Source organism: Hypanus sabinus, chromosome 18, assembly GCF_030144855.1.
Source record: "Hypanus sabinus isolate sHypSab1 chromosome 18, sHypSab1.hap1, whole genome shotgun sequence".
Lineage (NCBI taxonomy): Eukaryota > Metazoa > Chordata > Chondrichthyes > Myliobatiformes > Dasyatidae > Hypanus > Hypanus sabinus.
The window spans coordinates 6,780,963-6,792,688 of record NC_082723.1 but is presented as its reverse complement, the minus strand read 5'-3'; positions in this window follow the sequence as shown (position 1 = coordinate 6,792,688).

Sequence of the window (11,726 nt, the reverse complement as noted above, 5' to 3'; positions counted from 1 at the left end):
CCTCTGATGAAAATGGTCTCGGCTATGGTATGCCTGTTTCATCTTCGTCAATGGACTATGGTATGACAATCCATTGTGTGCCAGCACCAAAGTTGACACTTATACACATGTTTCATCCAGAGTTCCAGAGAAAGCTGTTATGAATGGTTTATGCACAGACTCTAGGTCAATCGCAAATCCTCCCGTGTCCACTTGAACCAGAAGGCGACAGATTTTGTTATGTCATCAAAGAGGAAGATGAGTCAATACATGGGCAACACAGAAATGCAATGGATCCTCAGTCCTGATACAACATTTCGATTTGAAACACCAATTCATTTTCCCTCTACAGATGCTGCTCGACTCATTCCTCCATGAGACTGTGTGGTGCTATGCAGATCTTGACTGTGGCCCCAAGTCCTTTAGGAAGTACAAGGAAGTTAACAGACAGTAACCTTTGTGGATACCTGAGAAACAGAGTTTACCTTTATTGCAGAGACAGTTCGGGATAGATTATACAAATGGACAAGAAGCTCTTGAAAGCAGTTAACGAGACGACATACTGGTGGTGGGTTGGTGATCGGCTAAGTAGAGACTGATGGTGACTGGTACGAAACTATGCCTTTTCCCAAAGAAAAGAATTATGATTTTTGAAGGTGCTGCCTGATACTATGATGGAGACGGGTTCATCCAGAAGTTTTAAAAGCAACTGCACACACAGATGATGGTCGATTTACAGTGGCGTGCAAATTTTGGGTACCACCAGTCAAAAGTCCTGTTACTGTGAAAAGTTAAGTGAGTAGAAGATGTACTGATCTCCAAAAGTCATAAAGTTAAAGATGAAACAGCCTTTTCAACGTTTTAAGCAAGATTAGTATATTAGTCTTGTTTTGTACAATTTTAAAGGAACACAGCTGACTACAGAAAGCATTTACCAAGGCGGGTATTACTAAGTACTGACCATGCAGGGTACCAAAACTTTTGTTTCGTGCACTTTTCCTTCTTTGTTTCTTTGAAACTGTAAAAGATGAAAATAAAAAAAAATCTTGCTTAATATGTTAAAGAAATGTATTATCTTTAACTTAATGCCTTTTGAAAATCAGGTAATCTTTTACTCGCTTAGCTATTCACAGTAACAGAAATTTTGACCCGGGTTCCCAAAATTTTGAATGCCACTATATGCGGAGATATCAAATCGAAACTTGCAGCACAATTAAGGAAAACGCTCGTCCAATTGTCAGCACAATGAACTGGATGAGGGACCTCCTTCTGCACCTTTCACTGGGTTAATTCAATGGCGGTCAGGGATATTGAATTCCCAAAATATTGATTGTCACACTTGCTCGAATTTTCCCCGTTCTGAATCAGCTGATTTTCGCCTTTATCACGTTGATAGTACCGGCCTCTGCTCCTCCAAGTATCTTCTATTTTTACTGCCGAAGGGAAACTTGCAGAAGAAGCAGCAGCAGCTTAAAAAGACCAAGACGCATACATCCAAAGATTCACAGACATCTGATCCGGAGGGTGCAATGTGCGGTCAATTAGATGAGTGAACGTTGCTGGCGGGATTCTGTGGATTTTGAGCAGTGGGCGTCCACTGAGTGCGAGGAGTAGGGATGTGGCGGGGGAACGCATGATGTGGATTCCGGGGCCATAGGAACTGGGTCTTGTTTCGCTGGCAAGGCCAGTGTGGGTGCAGAGATACAGATGTGCTCGTGGTGGGGAAGCATGCGATCCGTTTCAGGGTCTGGCGGATGAGGTGTGGATTGAATGGGTGATCGATAGTGGTGTGTGATCAGTATCAGACGACTGGACGTGTGGGGTTTCCTGGGACGCTTTGCTCGCAGTGTGAACTGATGGGGACGAGTGGAGTCAGCGTGCATATAGGTGTGTGGCCATTGAAGTCGTGAGGAAGTGGCGGTCAGTGGACATTAATGGAATGTAGGAGTGTAACTATTGCGGCAGCGTAGCGGTTTACGGTCAGTGGGAACAGCTGGACAGTTCTGTGGTTATTGGGGACGTGGAAATGTTTGACGTCAGTGGGAACTGGGAGATGTGTTGCGGTATTAGTTGTACCGTGGAGGAAGTCAATGGGAGCTGGCAGAAGTATCGACATCTTCTGGGCACGGACAGTAGGAATTGCGCAGGATGTGTGGAGACACTGGGGACGCAGACTGCGTGGAGTCACTGGGGGCATATAGAGGAGCTGTGGTGCTAATTGGAACATGGGCGAAGTGCAACGGCAGTGGGTAACGTTGGGTCTTTTGGGTTGCTCGGCACGTGGAGGGATGAGAGGCCAATGGGAACTGCTGGGGAGATATGGGTTCATTGCGACTTGAATTCTTGTGGTGCCAGGGCAGTGGGGGAAGGTGGAAGCGATGTGGCGTTCTTTGGAATGTGGATGAACGATGTTGTCAGAGATAAGCTACGGGGTGGTGTATGTCCAGTCGAGATGCGTGGAGGCGTGTGGGGTCATTGTGAGCTGACGGTATGAGTGTATTTAGTGACTCATCTGGTACAACGGTACGGGTTCACTAGGGCTGTTGCAAGTGTGTTGTGTCAGAGAACCTGATGGGGAGGTGGAGGCAAGTGGTAAGGTGGGGCTAGTGGGAACCGGTTAACGCGGGACAGGATTAGTGAGAAATGTATTGGGATAACACATACAAAATGCTGGAGGAACGCAGCAAATCAGGGAGCATCCATAGCAAAAGCACAGCCAATGTTTCGGACCGAAACCCTTCGCTAGGACTTAAGAGGAATAAAGCAGAAGTAGATGTGAAAGGTGAGGGGATGGGAGAGAGATAAATCAGGCGATAGGTGACTCGTCGAGGGGGATGGATGAAACAAGAAGCTAGGAAATTGATAGGTGAAAGAGACAGAAGACAATGGAATGAAGAAAAAAATGGGAGATGGGCGGACAAGGTGATAAGATGACAGAGAGAAAAACGGATAGGAAGTAGTGAAAGGTCGGGGAGAGGCATTACAGGAAGTTTGAAAAATCGATGTTCATAAATCAGATTGGAGGCTGCCCAAACAGACCCAACCTCAGTATCGCCTTACCTCGACAGTGGAGGAGGCCATGTATAGACATATAGGAATGGGAATGGGAAGTGGAATCAAACTGGGTAGCCGCTGGGAGATCCCACCTGTTCTGGCGGACGAAGTGTAGATACTCCTCGAAGCGGTTTCGCTGTCTACGTTGGGTCTCACCGATATACAGGAGGCGCAACATGAGCACCGAACACAGTATATGACCCCAACAGGCTCGCAGGTGATGTGCGCCTCATCTGGAAGGAGTGCTTAGGCCGCTGACTGGTAGTGAGAGAGTAGGTTTAGAGGCAGGTGTAGCACTTGCTTCGCTCGGAAGGATAAGTGCCAGGAGGAACATCAGTGGGGTGGTACGAATGGACGTAGGGAATGTTCTGCCAAAAGACGAAACAGGGGCAAGTGGGGGTGGGGTTGTGGTGAGATGTGTTTGGTGGTAGGGCCCAGTTAGTTGTGGTGGAAATTTCAGAAAATTATGTGCTGGATGCGGAGGCTGGTGGGGTGGTAGGTGAGGGCGAGGAACCCTATCCCCGGTGGGAAGCCGGGAGGATGGTGCAAGAGCAGATGTGCGTGAAATGGAAGAGATGCGGTTGAGGACAGCACTGATTGTGGAGGGAGGGAAGCCTCTTTCTCTGCAAACGGAGAACTTCTCCTTCGTTCCATAATGAAAAGCATCATCCTGAGAGCAGATATGGCGGATACGGAGGATTTGAGAGAAGGGGAATGGCATTTCTTTCCAAGTAGCAGGGGCGGGTCGAGGTATAGTCCAGACAGCTGTGAAAGTCCATTGGTTTATACTGCACATTAGTGGATAAGCTGTCACCGGAGATAGAGTCAAGGAAAGGAAGTGATGGAAAAGGACCAGCTGTATATGAGGCCAGTGTGGAAGTTGCAGGCAAAGGGGATGGAATCGACGAATTCAGCATGGGTGCTGGAAGCAGCACGAATGTAGTCCGCAGTGCTGTGTAGGAAAAGTGCGGGACGGTAATCGGGATGTATGTCCGTGGTTAGTGATTGTGTCGCTGACAGAATTGGTCAATGTATGGCCCTTGAGGGTTGCAGAATCAGAGATTAATAGGTTTGCGTGGCTACAGCGGTGCATCCTGCTGGGATCCAATGAGATCACTGGGAAAATTACATTAACTATCCTCCACATCACGATTATGCTCCTCCAAACTAGTTATGCTTCTCATAAACTTATAAATCTCATCTTCAGTCGCCTGCCCTCCAGAGGGAAACACACGTTTATCAAAACCCTTGTTTTAGCCCATGCCTTGTTAAAAGTCTTCTGCACCCACTTCAAAGCCTCGACATTGCAGTTCAAATTTCAAAGTAACATCTATTATCAGAGTGCCTACTTGTCACCACACACAACATTGGGATTTTTTGTTTTCATTTCTGTGCGGGTATAATTAGCAGATCTACAGAACAGTAAGTATGCACTGTTAACACCTGGAGAAACGCAGTAAATCAGAGGAAGACCTTTCCAGCATACTCACCACAAAATTCAGCATCAGAGGTTTGCAAAGGGACATCTAAACACGTCTGATGCATTTTGGAAACAGGTTCTGTGTACTGACGAATGTAAAATAGAAGTTTTTGGCTGCAATTTTCAAAGGTATCTTTGGAGAAAAAAAGCTGCAGAAATTTGTGAAAAGAGCACACCTCCAACTGTTAAGCACGGGAGTGGATCGATCATGCTTTGGGCTTGTGTTGCGGCCAGTGGCACGGGGAGCAATTCACTGTTAGAGGGAAGAATTAATTCAATTAAATACCAGCAAATTCTGGAAGTAAGCATCATACCATATGTAAAAAAGCAGAAGATGAAAAGAGGATGGCTTCTACAATAGGATAATGATCTTAAACACACCTCAAAGTCCACAATGGACTACATCAAGAGGCACAAGCTGAAAGTTTTGCCATGGCCCTCATTGTCCCGCAACTTAAACATCATCGAATATATGTTCATATACCTCAAAAGAGCAGTGGATGCAAGACAACCCAAGAATCTCACAGACCTAGAAGCCTTTTGCAAGGAAGAATGGTCAACAATCCCCCAAACAGAACTAAAGGACTGTTTGCTAGCTACAGAAAGCGTTTACAAGCTGTAATACTTGCCAAAGAGGGTGTTACTAAGTACTGACCATGCAGGGTGCCGAAACCTTTGCTTCGGGCTCTTTTCCTGTTTTGTTATTTAGAAACTGTAAAAGCTGGAGATGTACAAAAAGTAGTCTTGCTTAAAATATTAAAGAATGTGTCATCTTTAACGTTATGCCTTTTAGAAATCGGGTGATCTTTTACTCGCTTAGCTTTTCACAGTGACAGACAATTTGATCAGGGGTGCCCGAACTGTTGCATGCCACTGTAAATAATAACGGTTAACACCGTGATTTATCTTTCTGAAGTCAAATTGGCAGGGGCCCTTTAGTTCTGCCAAAGGTATTGCAAAATACAAAAACAAAAAAAAAAGTCATCGTTGTAACAATAAATGACGCATCACTGCCGCTTTCTGGAATAGTTAGAGTGAGTCTTTTTCCATTGGTCCAATGAGATCACAGGTGATAGGTACGTCTTACCTAGAAACATAGAAAATCTACCACGTAATGCAGGACCTTCGGCCCCCAAAGCTGTACCGAACATGCCCCTAACTTAGAACTACCTAGGATTTACCCATGGGCCTCCATTTTTCAAAGCTCCAAGTAGCCATCCAGTAGACTCTGAAAAGACCCTAACGTTTCCGCCTCCACCACCGCCACCGGCAGCCCAGTCCACGCACTCACCACACTCTGCGGGACAAAACCTACCCCTGACATCTCCTCTGTACTCACAAGGTACACTGCGGATGCTGGGGCCAAAACAGCACATACAACAAGCTGGAGGAAACGTTTACGAAACGTTGACTGCTCGTTTCTACGGATGCTGTCCGACCTGCTGATCTCCTCTGTACCTACTTCCAAGCACCTTAGGACTATACTCCCGCATGTCGTCTTTCATCCATTTGATTTAATATCCCTCAGCAGACTGGAATACCTCCAATTGTGGAAGAAGTGGATCAGCTGCACGAACTTCCTTCTGAAACTTTCACGCTGCCGAGTATAAACATCTATGTATTGAAATTGGCCGTTTTATTCACAAAATGCTGTGGAAATGCTTTTCCATCATGCAGTTAGCATTGAGCATTGGGAATGTGTTACCAGCCTCACAACGTTGCTGGAAATTTGAATTCAATTTGACTAAATCAATAGAATAAAATCCCTAATCCCACTTTATCAGAGACATGTGGTTGTACGTTTTTAGTTGTTTCACTCGAGATGTTCAGCTGTGTAAACCTACCGCCCGGTCAACAACGACGTGACCGACTGAAAGTTATATCTGCATTTGCACAGCTGTGTCCAGTCTATCTTTCCTGGTGTTTACAGTATATACTTACTGATATAGATCTGTTAATTATACCCGCACAGAAAAGAAAAAAAAATCCCAGTGTTGTGTGTGGTGACAAGTAGGCACTCTGATACTTTGAAATGTTACTTTGAAATTTGAACTGGAATGTCGGGGCTTTGAAGTTGGTGCAGAAGACTTTTACCAGGGCATGGGCTATAACAAGGGTTTGGATAAACGTGTGTTTCCCTCTGGAGGGCAGGAGACTGAAGCTGAGATCTATAAGTTTATGAGAAGTATGAATAAAGTTGACAGACAGGATATTTCTACCAGACTTGAAATGTCAAGCAATAGAGGGCATACATTTAAAGTGAGACGTGGCAATTCCAATGGAGATATGGGGGTGCGGTAGGTTTTTTTTTTGACACAGACTGTGGATAGCGCCTGGAATGAGTTGCCTGGGATGGTAGTAGAAACAGATACATTTGGGATTTTAAAGAGACATTAATATAGGCACAACATTTTCCATTAAATGGGGGAAGATTTAGGGGATTTTTTTTCCACAGACAGGCGGGAAGACATGAATGTCCTGCCGAGGGTAGTTATAGAGGCTGATGCATGAGGACGACAGATGTCTGAAGGGTTATAGGCTGTGAGTGGGGAGATTGTGCGCGGGGGAGCGATTTGAGGGTCTGGCGTAGACAGAGCGCGGACGTCAACCGGGAGAGTTCGGGGAGGGAGCCGAGTGAGGAAAGCGCAACTGGGGGGCTGAAGGGTGTGGTTCGAGCATGCAGAGTGCCGAGTGCTGGTGGGAAGCGAGGAGAGCGCAGAATCGGCGGAGGTGGAGGACGAGATCCTGGACATTACTCATGAAGTAGATGTATACCAGATATTTAACAGACTTTCATAAGCACGGGAAAGATGCGACAATGGAGTGTATTGGGCTGTGCAGTACGGATGGGTTTGACACTGTTCAGCAGCGAGAGAGCGAGAACGTGGCCAACGCAAGATGAGCGCGGGATGCGAAAACAAGGACGGTAGGCTGCCGGTGGTTGCAATGAGTAACCCCAGGCGGATAGGCATGCAAATTGAGCAGCGGATGGGAACGGGAGGGTATGGAGAGGGTTGCGATGAGAGCGCGGTGGGAAGATTGCGCGGGTTAGGCAGCGAGGAGAGAATGGGAGTTTCATCGAGCGTGGAGAGCGCGGGAGGTCACCAGACTCTGTGAGACTGACTTTCATCAGGCTGCAAATGAGATTTTTCTTTTCTGTGAAGAGATATAAACCACTGCTACAGTGCGCGGGGCAGCAGTAATCTGAGGTCTGTGTTGTTTTTTTAACTCTGATAAGACTCATCTGATACAAGACTTCCCGGTGGTTTATTGATTTCATCATGACAAATGTAAATTAAACTACCTATGAGTTGCTAACATACGGAAATAAATAAGCTGCTCCCGATTCATACACCGTCACACACGATTAACTGACCTACGACAACGAGAGACAAGTTGAATAATTAGTCCCGTTTCTCACCGTCACTCTGAATCAGGGAATCGATGATTATAAAAGCACACCTCAGGGCAGTGTCCGAGATCGCTGCCGAAGTATTTGTTAATTTAACATCACTATAGTGGCAAGACTGACGAATTACCGTCCTCAGCCCAAAGTGAGAAAAACGATGCCCTTCCCGGATCATCCAACCCGGGACACTGGTGTCCCCGAGGAACAATGGCCCGCTGTATTATTCCTGTCTGTGTAAGTCCCCGGCTCCCCTTGGCGAAAACTGCACCAGGACATCCGGCGGAAGCAGGGCCGCTGCACTGCTGATGGAAACACTCGGTTCTGGAACTGGTTCTGACGTCAGAGTATGCTGGGCTAGAGCCGGAGTCTATTGGAATTAATTCCAGAGCGCGGCCATTAAAGGCAACCGTTCAACGTAAAACCGGGAAATCTGCCTAAATGTTCTCATCCCTCGGGGGAAATTTTTCACATATTCCGATGGTCAAATATTACGCTCAGTTCTGGTCTGGGTTCTTGGAGAGACCTCAGTTCCTTCTCCCCGGTTTGACTGAACCGATTCTTCACCAGCCTGAAACAGATGGAAGAAAAAAAGATTAAATATACAGATTACAGATTACCCACCAGTGTCAGTAACAGGGAACTGGGAGATTGGAGTTAAGGCTTCAACAACACTCACAGACAAATATCACCAGAAAACCTACGGATCCGCTGTTTTTTTTATCTTATTGAATCTTAACACTTACACGATCCGCTCCAGACTCGGGACTGCCAGTATAAGGCGACGAAGAGCGGGGACAGATCGGTCTGTGAGCCAGTTTGATCCCAGGTTCAGCCTCGTTAGTAATCGATTTGTAATGACAGCTGAGACGAGATCCTCGACACCAGAATCTGTGAGACGGACTTTGTTCAGCCTGGAGATGAGAGAAAGTGAGGGTGAAGGACACAGAGAGACTGGAGACGGTAGAAATCCCCAGTGTTCATCAGTGACACAATTACTGACCACATTAATGTTCAGTGTCAGACACACAGTGACTGTAAATACTATCTCCCACAGTCTGGTACTTACCGCAGCTTCTGTATTTTACACTCTGGGTTCCTCAGAGCCACAGACACCAGTTTCACTCCTGAATCTCCCAGTTCATTGCGCCCAACTCTAAACACAAACAGAAAATTGATGAACAAAGTGATTCAAAACGTGGGTCTAAGGGAACTTATCTCACTCTGATATTTCAGGTAACATTAAACCCTTCAGTAAACCATGGAACAGAGTTCCCATCATTGTCAATGTCCCTCGCTGAACAGCTGCAGGGTATTCACCGAATGGAGGTAATTTAGTCTGTCGGTGTGACCCTGTAAACTCCACTTATTCTGACTCAATCCCGGTGGTCAGAAAGATATTCCGGTTTCGTGTTCGTCAGAAGGAGCAGGATTGAAGTTTAGATACATTCCCATGGTGAAGATCATGTTGGATGGGAAGATGTTCAAAGGCGATTGTGGAAGAGTCCCCCAAACAGAAGAAAATAAATAGGCGGAGAGACTCCAGCGGCAAAAAGGGGCATGGGGAAGGGGAAGCCGACTGGAGGAAGGGGCGGGGAAAGGAAATCCGACAGGAAGAAGGGAGATGACAAGGAGAATCCCTCAGGAGGATGAGCTAAGACGATTGATTCCCTCAGGAGGAAGGGAATAAGGAAGAGTAATGCCACCTGGGGTTGGGATGGGGAAGAGAGATTGGTGAGTTGGAAGTGGACTGCGCAAGACAGATCCCCAGCAGAAGTGAGTTCCAACTGTGAGAAGGGGAATGCAGGAGAAATTTCCTCAGGATGAAGGGGAATGAGAACAGAGATCCGACAGGAGGAAGAGATTCGAAAGAGAGATCCCACAGGGGAAATGGGACGTGGAAATGTGATCGGACTGGTGCAAGGGAATGCGCAAAAAAAAGTTTCTCAGATTAGGGGCTTGTGGTAGAGGTATCCGAGCATCGGAAGGGGAATACAAAAGGTGGTCCCACAAGAAGAAGTCATGAAGGGGACGAAAGATACCACAGGAAGAAATGGGATGCGAATGAACATTCCGCAGTAGTAAGTAGGATGCGGAAGAGGTTATGTAAAAGGAGGAAGTTGGATTGGAAAGAGATCCCACAGAAAGGTAAGGATGCGGCAGAGAGACTCTACTGCTGAACGGGGCTGGGGAACAGATATCCGCCTGGAGAAAGCGGACGAGGGAAGTTGATCCGGCAAGATGGAGGGGGATGGCGAAGAAAGTTCCGTTGGAAGAAAGGGAATTACTACAGCGAGATCTCGGAGGATGAAGCGAAAAAGGAAAAGAGTTCTCATAGGTACAAGGCGGGTGTGGAAAAGAGAGCAGGCAGGTGTAAGGAGGAGGTGGAAGGGACATAAAACCGATTAAGTGTAATGGAGAGGAGAGACGCCACGAGGAAAGGGAATGGGAGAAGAGAGACCCAACAGGATGAAGGAGGATGGGGAAAAGTTGTCCATTAGTAGGATGTGGATTGGTGGAGAGATTCCACAAGATGAAAGGGGTGTGAAAGAACGATCCAGCGGGAGGGAAGACTGGGAGAGAGTTCAGACAGGAGGAAGGAGATTGCTGCAAAGAGATCCACAGGACGAAGGGGATCGGAAAGAGGGATTCAACAGGTGGACGGGGGTGGGGCGTGAAAGAAGCAGACATATCCCACAGAAGGCTAGCGATAAGAAATGATGATCCCGCAAGAGGAGGCGATAGGGGTAAGGCCCACAATCTGGAGAGGAGGTGCTCACATAGGACTGCGTATCTGATAGTGACCAAATACGCACAAGTAGAGCGATGATGATAATCACGCACAGGGCAGGACAAGGTCAGGACAATCTCACAGAGTTCTGTCTCACTTTCTCACTAGGAGAGTCTACTGGCCCTCACTAGTCCCTCACCAGGAAGATGGTGTTAATCTCTGACCCACACGGTGCAATTAGTGTCGCTCTGGGCGTCAATAACAGTGAGAAGAAACATCGTCAATGGACGTGTCACAGGCAGCGAGAAACACGGCCATTCCTGTGATTTACTCTCATTAAACCAATGGCCAGTGTCACTAATCTGGTGGTCTCCAATGTCTCTTCACAAGGAAACACAGAACCCTCCTGTCCTTGGAGATTTACTGACCGATCCCCTGGGCATTCGTCACAATTCTCACAATCTGATTTACTACAATTTTAGCCAAATTCTTTTATATTGAAACAACACAATGGAAAGGTTTCACAGTTCAGAGTGAGAGATAAATCAAGTTACCTCAACTCCTGGCACTTGTGCAGCCCGGGTCCCAGCCGCTGGATTTCTTCACACTGTATGTTGCATTTCTCCAGGTCCAGGTGTTTTATTGTATCACAGAGACCAATGACATGAGACAGGACAGAGCAGTCAATCGGGGTCAGTGTCATTCCACTGAATGAAAGTGTTTCCACAGATCCCATGGTGGCCTAAGCCAGTTCACTATTCTGAGACTCAAACAGGTAGTGCAATGTGTTCAGGAGGCTCCTTTTACCAGCTTCACTCTCCGAGTTTCCACTCTGGCGTTGAAACTCCTCCTTCACCCTGTGAATCACACGGCAGGTTGTTTCATGAGGAAATGGACCCAGAAACTCTTCCAGGCCCCGACTTGTCATTGGGGAGGAGAGACCAGCAACACAACGGATAAATACCTCGAATCGCCCATCTGTCGTGTTGTGGGCTTCACTGAGGGATTTCAGGATATCCCCGGGATGTGGATTCAGGAATTGTGCGACTGCAGCTACAAACTCTTGAATGGTGAGG